At 42.7% G+C, this 13,562-nt stretch overlaps 1 non-coding gene across 1 annotated transcript; it reads right to left on the reverse strand.

Moving 5' to 3' along the window:
• Positions 1-707: 707 nt before the first annotated feature.
• Positions 708-779, reverse strand: TRNAW-CCA (transfer RNA tryptophan (anticodon CCA)). The gene has a single exon. It is a non-coding gene; the product is annotated as a tRNA-Trp (tRNA).
• Positions 780-13,562: the final 12,783 nt, after the last annotated feature.

Below are 13,562 nucleotides of genomic sequence, written 5' to 3' on the forward strand. Positions count from 1 at the left end.
TTTAATCCGTTTTACCCTCCACGATTTGCTTTTCCATCTGAATCAGCGACGGATCCCACTTCTACCGCCTCAAGGGCGTGAGAATTTGGGTCGGGCATACAACTGGGGAGGAGGACCAGTATATCGCCCAGGCGATCTCACTTGCTATGCTGAACAGGGGCCTTTTGGGGGATGGGAAGATCGGAAGGGATAGACAAAGAAGAGGGGCTGTGACCTAAGTTAGGTACCATCCGGCATTTACCTGGAGGAGAAGTGGGAATCCACGGAATACCACTTCAGCGATGGCTGAAGTGGGAATCGAACCCACCTCTACACAGTTGACCTCCCGAGGCTGAGTGGACCCCGTTCCAGCACTCGTACCAATTTTCAAATTTCGTGGCAGAGCCGGGAATCGAACCCGGACATGCGGGGGTGGCAGCTAATCACGCTAACCACTACACCACAGAGCCGGACACAAAAAATAATACAAAATAAAAAAGTAATCCTTCACAGGATCCCAAATCACTTTTCTGATGACGACACACATTTGCTACACCTCGCATTTAACGCTTGACATCTACATCTCAGCATCATATGCTCGGAAGAACAGGATTTTAGGACAGGACTACAGTGATACCGTGTGATTTTCTTCCCTCCCTTAGGTCCTACATGCTAGCTGAGCTCTAGGCCGATGTACAATGAACTAATGAACGCACATTAAAAACGTTTGACCCCGACGTGATTTGAACACGCGACTTTCTGATCTGGAGTCAGACGCGCTACCGTTGCGCCACGGAGTCGCTGATAAGCCTCGGTTTTCTACAGGTCCCTGGAGCGAGGACAGATACAACCCAAGCATTTTATTATAACCGGTTCGGAGACACAACTGTTGTTGGTTGAAACAGTTGCAAGAACACATCGGTTGCAGTTGCAGTGCCGCCCAACAACCGATCAAGTAACGTTTCTCAATAATTAGACCCGGAACTTTCAGGCAGTAATTTAGTCGTTAGGAAGTGTAGTTGTCCGCCTCATTGGTGTAATGGTTAGCGTGATTAGCTGCCACGCCCGGAGGCCCGGGTTCGATTCCCGTCTTTGTCACGAAATTTGAAAAGTGGTACGAATGCTTAAACGGGGTCCACTCAGCCTCTAGAGGTGGGTTCGATCCCACTTCAGCCATCCTTGAAGTGGTTTTCCGTGGTTTCCCACTTCTCCTCCGGGCAAATGCCGGGATGTACCTAACATAAGGCCACGGCCGCTTGCTTGTCTATCAATTCCTTGTCTATCCCTTCCAAGTTTTCCATTTCCATCAATGTCCCTGTTCAGCATAGCAGGTGAGGCCGCCTCCCCAATTGTATCCCTACCCACACTCACACATTCCATGACACTGCCCATGCGGCAGTAGAGGTTGGATCCCTCGCTGAGTCCGAGGGAAAAAAATCACCGTGGAGGGTAAAGCGATTAAATAAATCATAATAAAATGTAGTTCAACACAATCCCTAGAACATGGCGGACTAGATGAAAACACGGATTGAGAACGCTCTCAAAACGTTAGTTAATAATACAGAAACAGGTGGTTACCTTAAGAATGAGAAGAAAGAAGAGATACTAAAAGCGGTACCGGTAAGCGATCTGAGAAACTGCTTTGATATATTAACTAATGTAGTGAAGGACAAGAACAACGAAATGATTGTTTCTGAAAGCGAGGTTATGGAATACCAAAGAGAAGACGTATCAGAGGGAGAAGACAGTTTGATTCCGAGACAATTAGCGCCATCTGATGGCCACAACCAAGAAACTGCAAGTAACTCCAACTGGCAACTACTCCCATCTAGCGGCCACACCCAAGCAAGAGAAGGTAGCTCTACCTCGGAACAAATAGCTTCATCTCCTGGCCACAACCAAGAACCTACAAACAGCAACAACAACCAACTTCACCCATCTGACGGCGGAATGCAAAGCTCGGATTTACTTGAACGGACAACCCAGCTCATTCAGAAAAACAAAGTCGTGAACAATGAAACTAATGATCTAGCGGATTTAAAAGAAACCGTAAGATATATGATGGACTTCATAACGAATAAATTAAATATAATTGTACTGGCTGCGTTCCATTAACTTAACCTATTTTTTTCTACTAAAGCCCTTTAGATTGGGTTCAAGATACCCCTGTTTGATTGTAAGTGTGCCTTAAGGGCAGTTAATAGTAAAGTCCGTTGTGACCTTTGATAGGCTTGAAAAATTGAGAGCGGGTCAGCTCTTTCTTGTATTTGGAAATGTGCCTCTAGGAGGCTTGACATTGTCAGGTGAGAGCAAGTGCTCCATGCAATAAGGGGATTTCTGCCCTTTGGTAATATGTGGTTGCGAGCTGAGAGCTTAGGAATTGTAAAAAGTGGGGCTTGAAGCCCAGATCGTTAAAGTATCTCTAAATCTTGGTTTTTCTGGTCTTGTACCTGATTTGTTAACTTGTTGTTATTTGTTGAATGTTCTAATTCTATGTGAAAATTGTTAAGTTTTGCTAATTTTGAAAATATAACCTTTAATTCAATTTTAATCAATATCTCAGCTTTGTAGTTAGACCCATTTCCAGCCCGCACCTTCTTTCACCTCTGCTGTTTCACGGGTAACCCCGTAACAAGTGGTAGCAGAGCGTGGTTGAATGGGTCTCAATTAAGCCCCTTTTGACGGCTAAACATTGAATTTAATTTGAACTCCAACAATTTTCTCAGTTGCTGGAATTTTCTTTTCCAAATTTCTAAATTTGTCAAGTTTTGGTCATCATGTCCGGCCTTCGCGAAGTCCTCCATCCCGGCTATTTGCGCAAGGAGGAATTGATTTATGAATTAACCATTAGAAATGTTCCATCTGGAGGCACGGTTGCGGTAGACACAAACAAACTTAAGGAGTCATTAGAGTTACCAATTTTTATCCCAACACTGGGAGAGAAAAATATTGATGAGGCTCTTTCCACTATCACTGACAATACTACTGAGCTAGCATCCGTAGTTAGTTTTTTTGAAGTAGGTGATCCATCCCCAAATCAACTTAAGAGAGTACAGGCTAGACTGTACCATTTTTATAATAGGGTGAGCCAGCTATTGTCTCTTAAGTTGAATGAACTTCAGGGTAAGGAAGCTAGTGATCTTGTAGAACACCTTTCTAAAATGTCCAACAAAGTTAGTCAGTTGTTAACTGGGACAGTTTCTCCCAAGACCGATCAAGCCACGTTGCCAACATTGCTAATGAGGAGGATTCTTCCAAGGGGGAAGAAAGTAGAAAATCCGTAGGAGTCCAACAAACATCTGCCCCATTAGAAACTGAGTCCGGTCGACGTACATCCATTCCTCCATTTGTGTTGAATAATGCACTCTCTGAAACAGCTTCTCCGCTCCTTAGACCTTTACCTACCATGTCACCCGGGTTCAGTAGTTTGCCTCATCCATTAGCGATGTTGCTTAGGGGTATTTCCAAGTTTTCCGTTAACACTACCAGTGATGTCATTTCATTTTAAAGATTTTTAGTCGAGTTCCAGGATCACGCCCTTGTCTTTTCCTTTTCCCCATGTCAAATTCTTCAGATTATTTATCCCTATGCCATCGGTGTCCTTTCAGACAAAATAGTAAGAGCCATAGCTGATCAATCCTCTATAGAAGACTTCCATGCACACCTTCTGGCAAACTTTATTCCGGCTAGGGCTATGTCATCTCTAATACAAAAGTATTATTATAGAGTACAGCGACTGGATGAAAATCTCGCCGACTTCATCCAAGACATTAACTTTTACACTAGGGTATTTGCTCTACATTTCCCAGAAGATCAAATTGTTCACGCCATTGTGGAAAGAATTTCATCATCCTACAGGTCATACTTGTGTTTTGCGTCGCGTCCGCAAACTTTTGCCGAATTAGAAGCTATGGCTGTCTCGGCCGAGGGAGTTAGATATGCTGACACACTACGCGTCGCGAGGGAGCCCCTTACTTCTTCAAGTAATCTTCGCCCTCCACCTCGCCGAACCAACGCAACCCGCAAATGTTATGCTTGTGAGTCTGCAGACCATCTCCGGAACAAGTGCCCTTTGATCAAATCCAACGGGGCAAAGTATGGAGCAGGGTCATCTCGAGGCTGTTTTAAATGCGGTGCTTTTTCCCATATTGCTAAGAATTGTCCTAATACTAATAGCACCCCCTCCTGCTCAACTTCTGGTGCAACTTCCACAAATAATCAAAAGTGACTAGTGGCGTCGGCTGAGTCGGCAAATTCATCCTTCCAAGGCTCAGCCCCTTGTAAACCTTCCGAAATCTCAGGCTCGGAACATGGCAGAAAGTCTTCCAACCCCGCATTGGAATGCCCTAAAGAATGTCTTAGGATTGCGGCGGACTCCCCCGCACCAGTACCATTTCAAAAATTTGAGTTGAATAATGAACCTGTTACTGCTATATTAGATTCAGGGAGTGTTTGTTCCATTATTTCGGCTGAATGGTACTCTAAGCTAAAATCTGTTTGTAAATTTTCTGGTTATTGTTCGTCTTCTTTTCAATGCGTTTCGGCAAACTCCTCTCCATTAGAAATTTTAGGTTTCCTATATGCCAAAATTCGCATTTTGAAATTTAAGTGGAAAATTAAACTGTTTGTAGCTAAGCATTTGTCTTGCCCCATTACATTAGGAGCGGACTTCATGTCTCACACCGGTCTTGTGCTCGACATTCAGAGCAAGTCGTGCACTTTCAAATTTGCTGGTAATTGTAAAACTCCTTTGTTAAAATGTACTTCTGTGTCATGTTCATCTGTTTCGCCTACCCAGGATGAGATGTTGTTAGACCTTAGACATCTACCTGAGGAGCAGGCTGAGAGTATTCGTAAGCTGTGTCAGTCGTTTCCAGAGGTGTTCTCTGAAACTCTTGGTGTTACTGACCTTATCGAATACAAGATCGAGGTTACGGAATCGATTCCAGTCCGATTTCCACCTTATAGGTTATCTCCACCTAAAATGAAGGCTCTAAAGGAGATCATAGATCAGATGCTGAAGAACGGTATAATTCGGCCCTCTAAGTCGGCGTATTCATCGCCTATTTTCCTAGTCCCGAAACCTCAAGGTGGCTTCAGGCCTGTGATTGACTATAGGGCTTTAAATCGGAAGGGGGTGTTACAATCTGTGCCCCTTCCCGATCTTCACTCTTGTTTCTCGTGGTTTCGGAAAGCTAAATTCTTTACCATCTTAGACCTCAATCAGGCGTATAATCAGATCCCTCTAGCTGAAGAATCTAAACATCTGACAGCTTTTGCCACGGATTGGAATTTGTATGAGTACAACCGCGTGCCTTTCGTGCTCCCCACGGGAGCAGCTGTGCTTACGAGACTGCTAGACAGGGTCTTCTCCGACATTAAATTCGAATATTTATACCATTATCTTGATGATGTCGTCGTATTTTCTGAGACCTTTGAAGAACATCTATATCATCTGAAAGAGGTCCGTAATCGCCTTCGTAAGGCAGGGTTAACTGTGAAGTTGTCTAAGGTTGCTTTCGCAAAGCCTTCCATGTCATTTCTATTGCATATTGTGTCGCTCGATGGTGTCGCAGTAGATCATTCTAGAACACAGGCCATCCGTGATTTCAAACCTCCCAAGGACTTAAAAGGTATTGCCAGACTCACTGGCATGATGAATTTCTTCAGGAAATGTATTCCTTCGCTAATAGAGCGGCGCCCTTGAACTTACTCCGTAGGAAAGGCGTCAAATTCGAGTTGGGGACTTCTCAACAAGCCGCATTCGAAGATCTCAAATTAGCTCTTTGTAATGCCCCTGTCCTTGCAATGCCTGATTTCTCGAAGAAATTCATCGTCCAAACCGATGCGTCGTCGTCGGCGGTGGCTGCAGTCCTTCTTCAAGAGACTGAACTAGGGAGGCGATCCATCGCCTATGCATCTAGGACGCTATAGGCTCAAGAAGCTAATTATTCCATTTATGAACTTGAAGGTTTGGCAATCTTATTTGCGCTAGAAAAGTTCCGCCTCTATCTGGAACATGTCAAGTTCGACTTGGAGACAGATAACCAAGCCTTAAGTTGGGTCTTAGCTAGGCCGCGTGGTACTGGTCGCATAGCCCGCTGGGCTATCAGGATTTCTGCCTTTCAGTTTGATGTTAGGCATATAAGAGGGTCTGAAAATGTTGTGGCAGACGGACTAAGCCGTATGTTTTCTAACGATGTAGAGAACTCTGAACAGGAAGATTATTCTTCACTTCCCGAGTCCATACCTCCGGGGGTTAATGCCATTCTAACTGATGCCCCCATGCTGTTTAGGGACATTGAAAAATATCAAAGTGAAGATCCAGTGCTGGCTCCTATTATGGAAACCCTTTCTTCTGGGGAACATGTCGTCCCTTATGTATTGAGGAATGGTGTTTTATGTTGCCCGTCGAGGCATGATCAGAAGATGAAAGTTGTGGTTCCAGCCGTTCTTGTACCTATGATCTTCAAGTATTACCATGAGACCCCACTAGGGGGACATTTAGGCATCATCAAAACCCGAGAAAAGATCAGAGAGATGTTCATTTGGAAAGGTATGGACGGTGAAATTCGTGAATTGGTAAAGGCCTGTAAATCTTGTTGGCTTAGTAAACCCACCATGTCCACTAAGCAAGGGCTATTGTCTTCTAATCAAGCGTCGCGCCCCATGGAACGCCTCTATATCGACTACGTAGGACCCCTCCCCCAATCAAAGGGGAATGCCAACAAATTCATCCTTGTGTGTGTAGATGGTTTCACAAGATTTTCCTGGTTATTTACGACTAAGGTGGCTAGCGCTCAGTCCACCATTTCTTGTTTTAATTCCATCTTTGCTTCTTTTGGTCCGTGTCAATATATTGTTTCTGACAATGCTAAAGCTTTCACCTCCAATCTCTTCCGTAAATTCTGTTTTGATCTATCCCTTTCTCACGTAACTACTTCAGCGTATTATCCCCAACCATCTCTGGCTGAGCGGGTCAATCGTAATCTGAGATCGGCTCTTATCGCCTATCATCATGATGATGATTCCAGGTGGGATTCGTCCCTACATTGGTTGGCCTTTGCTTTGAATTCGGCGGTTCATGAATCTCATAAATTCACTCCAGCTTCATTGATGTTTAAGTTTGTACCCAACACGCCCCTCTCTAACATTTGTACTCTTAGTGATATTCTACCCGAGACAATAGATCCTGATAATATTAGAGATCTATGGAAGAAGGCTAAGGCCAATCTTAAGGTTTCTCATGAAAAGGTTAGGGAAAGATATGATCATGAACGGAGGCCCACCAATCTAAAAGTAGGAGACCAAGTAATGATCAAGAACTTTGTTCCCGCGGGCAAGCTTGCCCCCAGATTTCATGGGCCGTGTATCATTTTAGATTTTCTAACTCCAGTAACTTTATTAGTGAGCAATCCAGCCACCGAGAGGATCTTTAGGGTTCATCTGTCTCAGGTGAAACCTGTGTAATATCCTTGCTAACTTAGTCTTTAACATTTTGTAAGACCCGTGAAGGTTATATTTTTGTTTTATTTTAAGGCCTTCTGCCCTTGGATTATGTTCCTTGTGTCTATGTGTTAATTGTACGATCTTCCCCTCTGGTTATTCTGCTGTCCTTTCCTCGCGGCCATTACCAAGCTCCCGTCTCCTGCTAAAACCACATCAGTGGCAAAAAGAAATATTTTCCACGCCGCTGGCCCCTCTGTCTCTCCAACAAAGATCGTACCCTTAAATCAGATATCAACAACAATTCTGCCGCCGAGATCTTACTGTTTCAGTGCCCCTCAGCCGCTCGTCGCCTTACCGCCACCGTGGTGGGGTAAGGGCCCACTCCTCTCCCGTGATGTCCTTCTGTGTACGGCGCGCCGGAGGCTATCTCGCGGCACAGGCTGAAGTGCGGCGCACCAACCGCAAGCTTATCTGGGGACTGTAAACAAACTTCGCATCTGCGGCGTCCTTCACCACGACTACCCCTCTCATAGTGCGGGAGAGAGGTATCTCAGGGTACTTGAGGGGTCCGGAGGACCTCGACTGGACATCGGCAGCGGCGGCTGGTCTTGCCGTCAAAATTTTCATCATGTGGTTGGCTTTCTATGGCAAAAAAGACACTCTCAAGCCAGAGTTCAACTAACTCCTAACTATCTACTTCAAAACAAAGGAGACTTAAATTTTTTTTTGATGCTTTAATGTTTTTCAAAATTCGTCTACAAAAATTTGGAAATTCTTAATATTTCATCCATATTCTCCCACAACTCTATTTTCAAGGAAGCTGGAATTCAACTAATTTCAAATTATCAACCACAAAACTTGGAACTTTTTTTTGGAAAATAACTTTTGTTAAAAAAGTTCTTCTGTGTCACCACAGGTAAGGACATTTGGGGGGGGGGGAGGTCTGTACCGGCTGGCATACCTCTGCGCCGCACATTTAAATCTTCCGCCAATAAGTAGCCTACTCCTCTACAGGATAAACTCTGAACTTTTAAAACTGGATCAACTCATTAGTTTCTCAGAAGATGTCACTACCATAAATTTTGTGATTACAAAGTTGTAAATACTGTGTGGATTTCAATTGTTTTGTTTTCCATTAATCAAGAAGTGTGGACATTCTCTCATAGATGTCACTGCCTAAAAACTATAATCATGCACCCTGGTGCGAATGGGAAGAACTTTATATGAAGAAATTCTGTATTCATGAGTTTGTTCCTTGCTAAATTTCGTTCTTTCATTTGTGGGTTGGCAATATAAATCTTTTCTTTCCGCCAGTTTTGAACTTAGCCAATCCAGAATCTCTGTAATTAATTTTTGACCAATCGTGTCTTTCTTCTTCAATTTTGATGTGTAACTTTTAGCCAGCCAATAAACGACTGTGGGTGTGTCTTAGTTATTCACGAAAGGTCGAATCTTCCCCGAGAGTATAAAAACTGCTGATTTTCCTGTCTCTCGGCCAGATTATCAACATTTAGCTTAGTGTGTGGACGGGTAGCAGGGGGAGCGTAGCTCCTCTTCCGTCGGGCAGCAGCTCTTCAAAAAGGTAATGGGCGTTTAACATCTTTATTTCTTGCTAGCTCAGCAGTTTAACCCTCGGGGAAGGTCCGAAACCTTTATATTATGTAACCTCTCTCTTAAACATGTAAAATTTTTGTAAAACTTCACATAACTTTAACTGTAAATCGGGGATAGAGAGTGCTTTACCCTCTCGAGCTCCCCTTCATTTTGAACTTGAGGTGACTACGTTTTTGTAACCGTTCTTCTAATCTCCCTTAATGTGTTAAATTTATTCTCTATACGAGTCACCATAGTTTGGGAATAGCCCCTTCTTCATCGGCCTAGTGCCTCTTAGGTTTTAAAAGATTTCATGTAGGAGTGCAAGTTCACGCCTCCATTCTACTTGGTTTTGCGGGCCATTAACTTAACCTAATTTTTTTTCTACTAAAGCCCATTAGGTTGGGTACAAGATACCCCTGTTTCATTGTAAGTGTGCCTTAAGGGCAGTTAATAGTAAAGTCCGTTGTGGCCTTCGATAGGCTTGAAAAATTGAGAGCGGGTCAGCTCTTTCTTGTATTTGGATATGTGCCTCTAGGTGGCTTGACATTGCCAGGTGGGAGCAAATGCTCCATGCAATAAGGGGATTTCTGCCCTTTGGTAATATGTGGTTGTGAGCTGAGAGCTCAGGAATTGTAAAAAGTGGGGATTGAAGCCCAGATCGTTAAAGTATCTCTAAATCTTGGCTTTCCTGGTCTTGTACCTGATTGTTAACTTGTTGTTATTTGTTGAATGTCCTCGGACACTCCCGGCACTAAAAGCCATACGCCATTTCATTTCATTTGTTGAATGTTCTAATTCTATGTGAAAATTGTTAAGTTTTGCTAAGTTTGAAAATATAACCTTTAATTCAATTTTAATCAATATCTCAGCGTTGTAGTTAGACCCATTCCAGCCCGCACCTTCTTTCACCTCTGCTCTTCCACGGGTAACCCCATAACAATAATCATTGAAGTAAAAATTACGCAGACCCTGAATAGGAATGCAGTGCTTACTCACAAGGATAATGAAGAACTCAATAACAAAACAGACGGAAGGGATAACGATCATAACTATAGAGGAGAAACAGAATGGACAACTGTAATAAATATAAGAAAAACACAAACCATCAGATGGACAAGGGTTCAAGAAGTTGATCTACAAGCTTCTGACAAAATGGCATGCCTTTACCTAGGCAATCTGAAAGGAAACGCAACAGAAGAGAAGCTTAAGAAGTACCTAGAGAAAAATAGAATTAAAGATAACATCCATTGCAAAGAACTTCACACACGAAGTGAAAACAAGGCCTTCAAAATAGGTTTCCCTTTCAAATTCCTTGAAGATGCTGTACGACCGGAATTCTGGCCAAATAGAACAATCGTAAGAAGGTTTCGTTTTCGGAGAGCAAACCGTGCTGAAGGAGGAGAACTATAATAAATATACACATATGCTCCTATGGAACTTTGAAGGCATTAAAAAACGCTCTGCCTCTCTTTCCAATAGAGACATTAAGCAACTACAGCGCCATTATACTGACAGAAACTTTCTTAACACAGGATTTCAACATTCAAGGATATTACGGAATTCATTCATTCGCCCGTCAGACCACAGGAAGACCATCAGGGGGGGTCTCCATCTTTCTGAAACCGAACTTAGGGAAAATAAAACAAATAATAAAAGAAGAAAACACGATTACCGTAAAGACCAACCTACTATCAATCATTGGTATGTATGTTCAACCACATATGTCAACAGAGGACACAATCGAAAGAATAACAGAGGCCTTTTCACAAACGCAAACAGATGATAGAGTAATCTTCGCAGGCGACCTAAATGCAAGAATAGACAAACCAACCGTCAGAACAGAATTGATTAAAGAGGCTCTTGTTAATAGTCCCTACATGAAAACGTACATAGCGTCGAATGGAACCAGCGCCATAGATTTAGTCTGTTACAGAGGTACAGACATTAAAATATTCAGTCAAAAACATTATGGACTTCACCCATAGCCCCGATTAGGAAACATATACCAATCTCGACAGTCTTTGAAATCACTCATAAAGATCAATTGCCAATACAACCAAGGAAGAAAATATCCAGGAAATTAGATCCAGAGAAACTAAGACATATCGGTGATGAAATAGATAAAGCAAGGCTATTAGTTCAACGACATGAACTAACTGAAGCAGTGGAAATGTGTACAAGAACCCTTCAATCATGCCAAACTCACACGAAAGTAAGGATATCACAACCATGGTTCAATAAAGATTGTTACAATGAACGGAAAAAGACCCTCCCGGCACTACATCGAGCGAAGAACACATCGAACCCGAGTCACCTGGCCCAATACGCCGAACAAAGAAGGAAATATAAATCACTAATCAAGAAAACAAGAACGGAGTACATTGAGGAAGACGCTAGGAGACGTGCTGCAAACGCCCAAAATGACCCATTCCTAGTGCTTAGGAAACCAAAAACTTCAGTAACAAATAATATCTCAATGGAGTCATGGGGTCATGGGAAAACCATTTCAAAAGCATTCTCAACCTCCAACGCCGATCAACAGCTTTTTAATTAACTCCAGTAACAATGACGGAAAATCACATCCCCATAACGAGGCAGGAAATATATAATACAATAACAGCAGCAAAAAATGGAAAGGCCCCCAGCCAAGACAGCATCTGCACAGAACACCTGAAAGAAACTCTACCTGCCATGCTAGACTACTGGGCTACTGGGTAGAACAACTCAACACATGCATGCACACTGGGAAAATTCCAGAGCAATGGAGATTGTCAACAATCAAAATCAAGAAAGGAGAAACTGATAATCCTGATTCATATCGAGGTATAGCCCTCGAAAATACATTCAAAATCTTCATAAAAATCTTAACAATCAGGCTTGCAGAAGAAATAGACTCCCAGATACCAGAAAATCAATTCGGCTTCCGAAAGGGAAGAAGCACACTACATGCCGCAAAATACATAATAGAACAAGTCCAAGATACATTGAGGCATCCAGGAAAGAAATATTTTGTAGTCTTCGTAGACTATCGTAAGGCTTTTGACCTTGTTGATAGAGCAACACTCGTCCGCAAACTCAATTACCTAATAGGGGTTACACATCCGATAGCAATCATAATCTCGAATATCCTCAAATATAATTATGTCCAAATATCAGACAACATAACCCTATCCAAAAACGTTACCCCCCAAAAAAACCGGAGTCCAACAAGATGACCGAATCAGCCCAATTTTATTCAACATCATGACAGCAGACATCACAGAAATAATCACAGATACCTCAGAATTGCCTATACTTTACGCAGATGATATGGCAATAGGCTCAGAAAACATAGAAGAGCTCCAAGAGGTCCTCAATAGGCTCACATCATGGGCAGAAAGAAACGGTTTGCAAATAAACCACAACAAAACTAAACAAATGACCTTTAGAAAAGGAGGAAAACATGCACCTAAAAATACAATAACCATGCACAACAAACCTCTAGACGTAGTGCCGAAATTCAAGTACCTTGGAGTCACCCTCCGAACTACTCTAAAATCCTACAATATCCACGTCAAAGAAAGAGCAGCTGCAGCAATAAAAGCCATCTACAACATTCAACAACCTCAACAAATATCATTGGGTACAGCAATGTTACTGTTCAGGACAGCCATTTCACCAATAGCAACCTATGGGACTAGCATCACCTGGGAAAAACTCACAATCAGCGACCTGATGACAATAGAAAAAGTCAAGGCCCGATATCTCAAGAGAATTCTAGGCATTGGGAAGTCAGCCCCTTCAAGGTTAACATATGTTCTAACCAAAGAGGACTACTTCATTGACGATATCAAAACACAGTTTTGTCTACCAAACACCAAGCCCTACGAGAATGCACGCCAAACTATAAACGAGAAACGAAATGTTATTTGGTCCGACATCTATTCCACGGACGCCATATTGGCGGAAGAGTGGAAGCAAGCAAATTACGAGCTACGGCACGTAATTACACGTTACGCCACTCATGGATTTCACCACAGATTCTGCAAAACCAAAAACTTCCACCAGCCGAATGAAGACTGTATATGTAACCTGTGCAACGATCGTTGTGAAAGAGTCCTTGCACAAAACTGCAAAATGAGGACAACCTCAATAATAAGAATGGCATTAGCATAGTTGACCATCTGTACAAAAACTGTTTTTGTACATTGTGCGCTTTTCATTTAATAATAATAATAATAACACAATTACATTTCTTGTGTGTTTTTCAAATGAACGTATAAACTTATGCCAGAACGATGTCGGGACCCGCAACAACATAGCTGACTACATCAACTCCTGCACCGATATCGATAGCTGCAGTCGCTTAAGTACGGCCAGAATTAGGGAGATAGTGTGTTCGAACCACACTCTCGATAGCTCCGAAGATGTTTTTACGTGGTTTGCCACGGCCGCTTCCTTCCCAGTCCCATCGTCGCCATAAGATCTATCTGTGTCGGTGCGACGTAAAGCCAATAGCAAATAAATCAACACCTTCAGAAAATAACGGGCTAAAACGC

Source organism: Anabrus simplex, chromosome 1 (genome assembly GCF_040414725.1).
Source record: "Anabrus simplex isolate iqAnaSimp1 chromosome 1, ASM4041472v1, whole genome shotgun sequence".
Classification (NCBI taxonomy): Eukaryota; Metazoa; Arthropoda; class Insecta; order Orthoptera; family Tettigoniidae; genus Anabrus; species Anabrus simplex.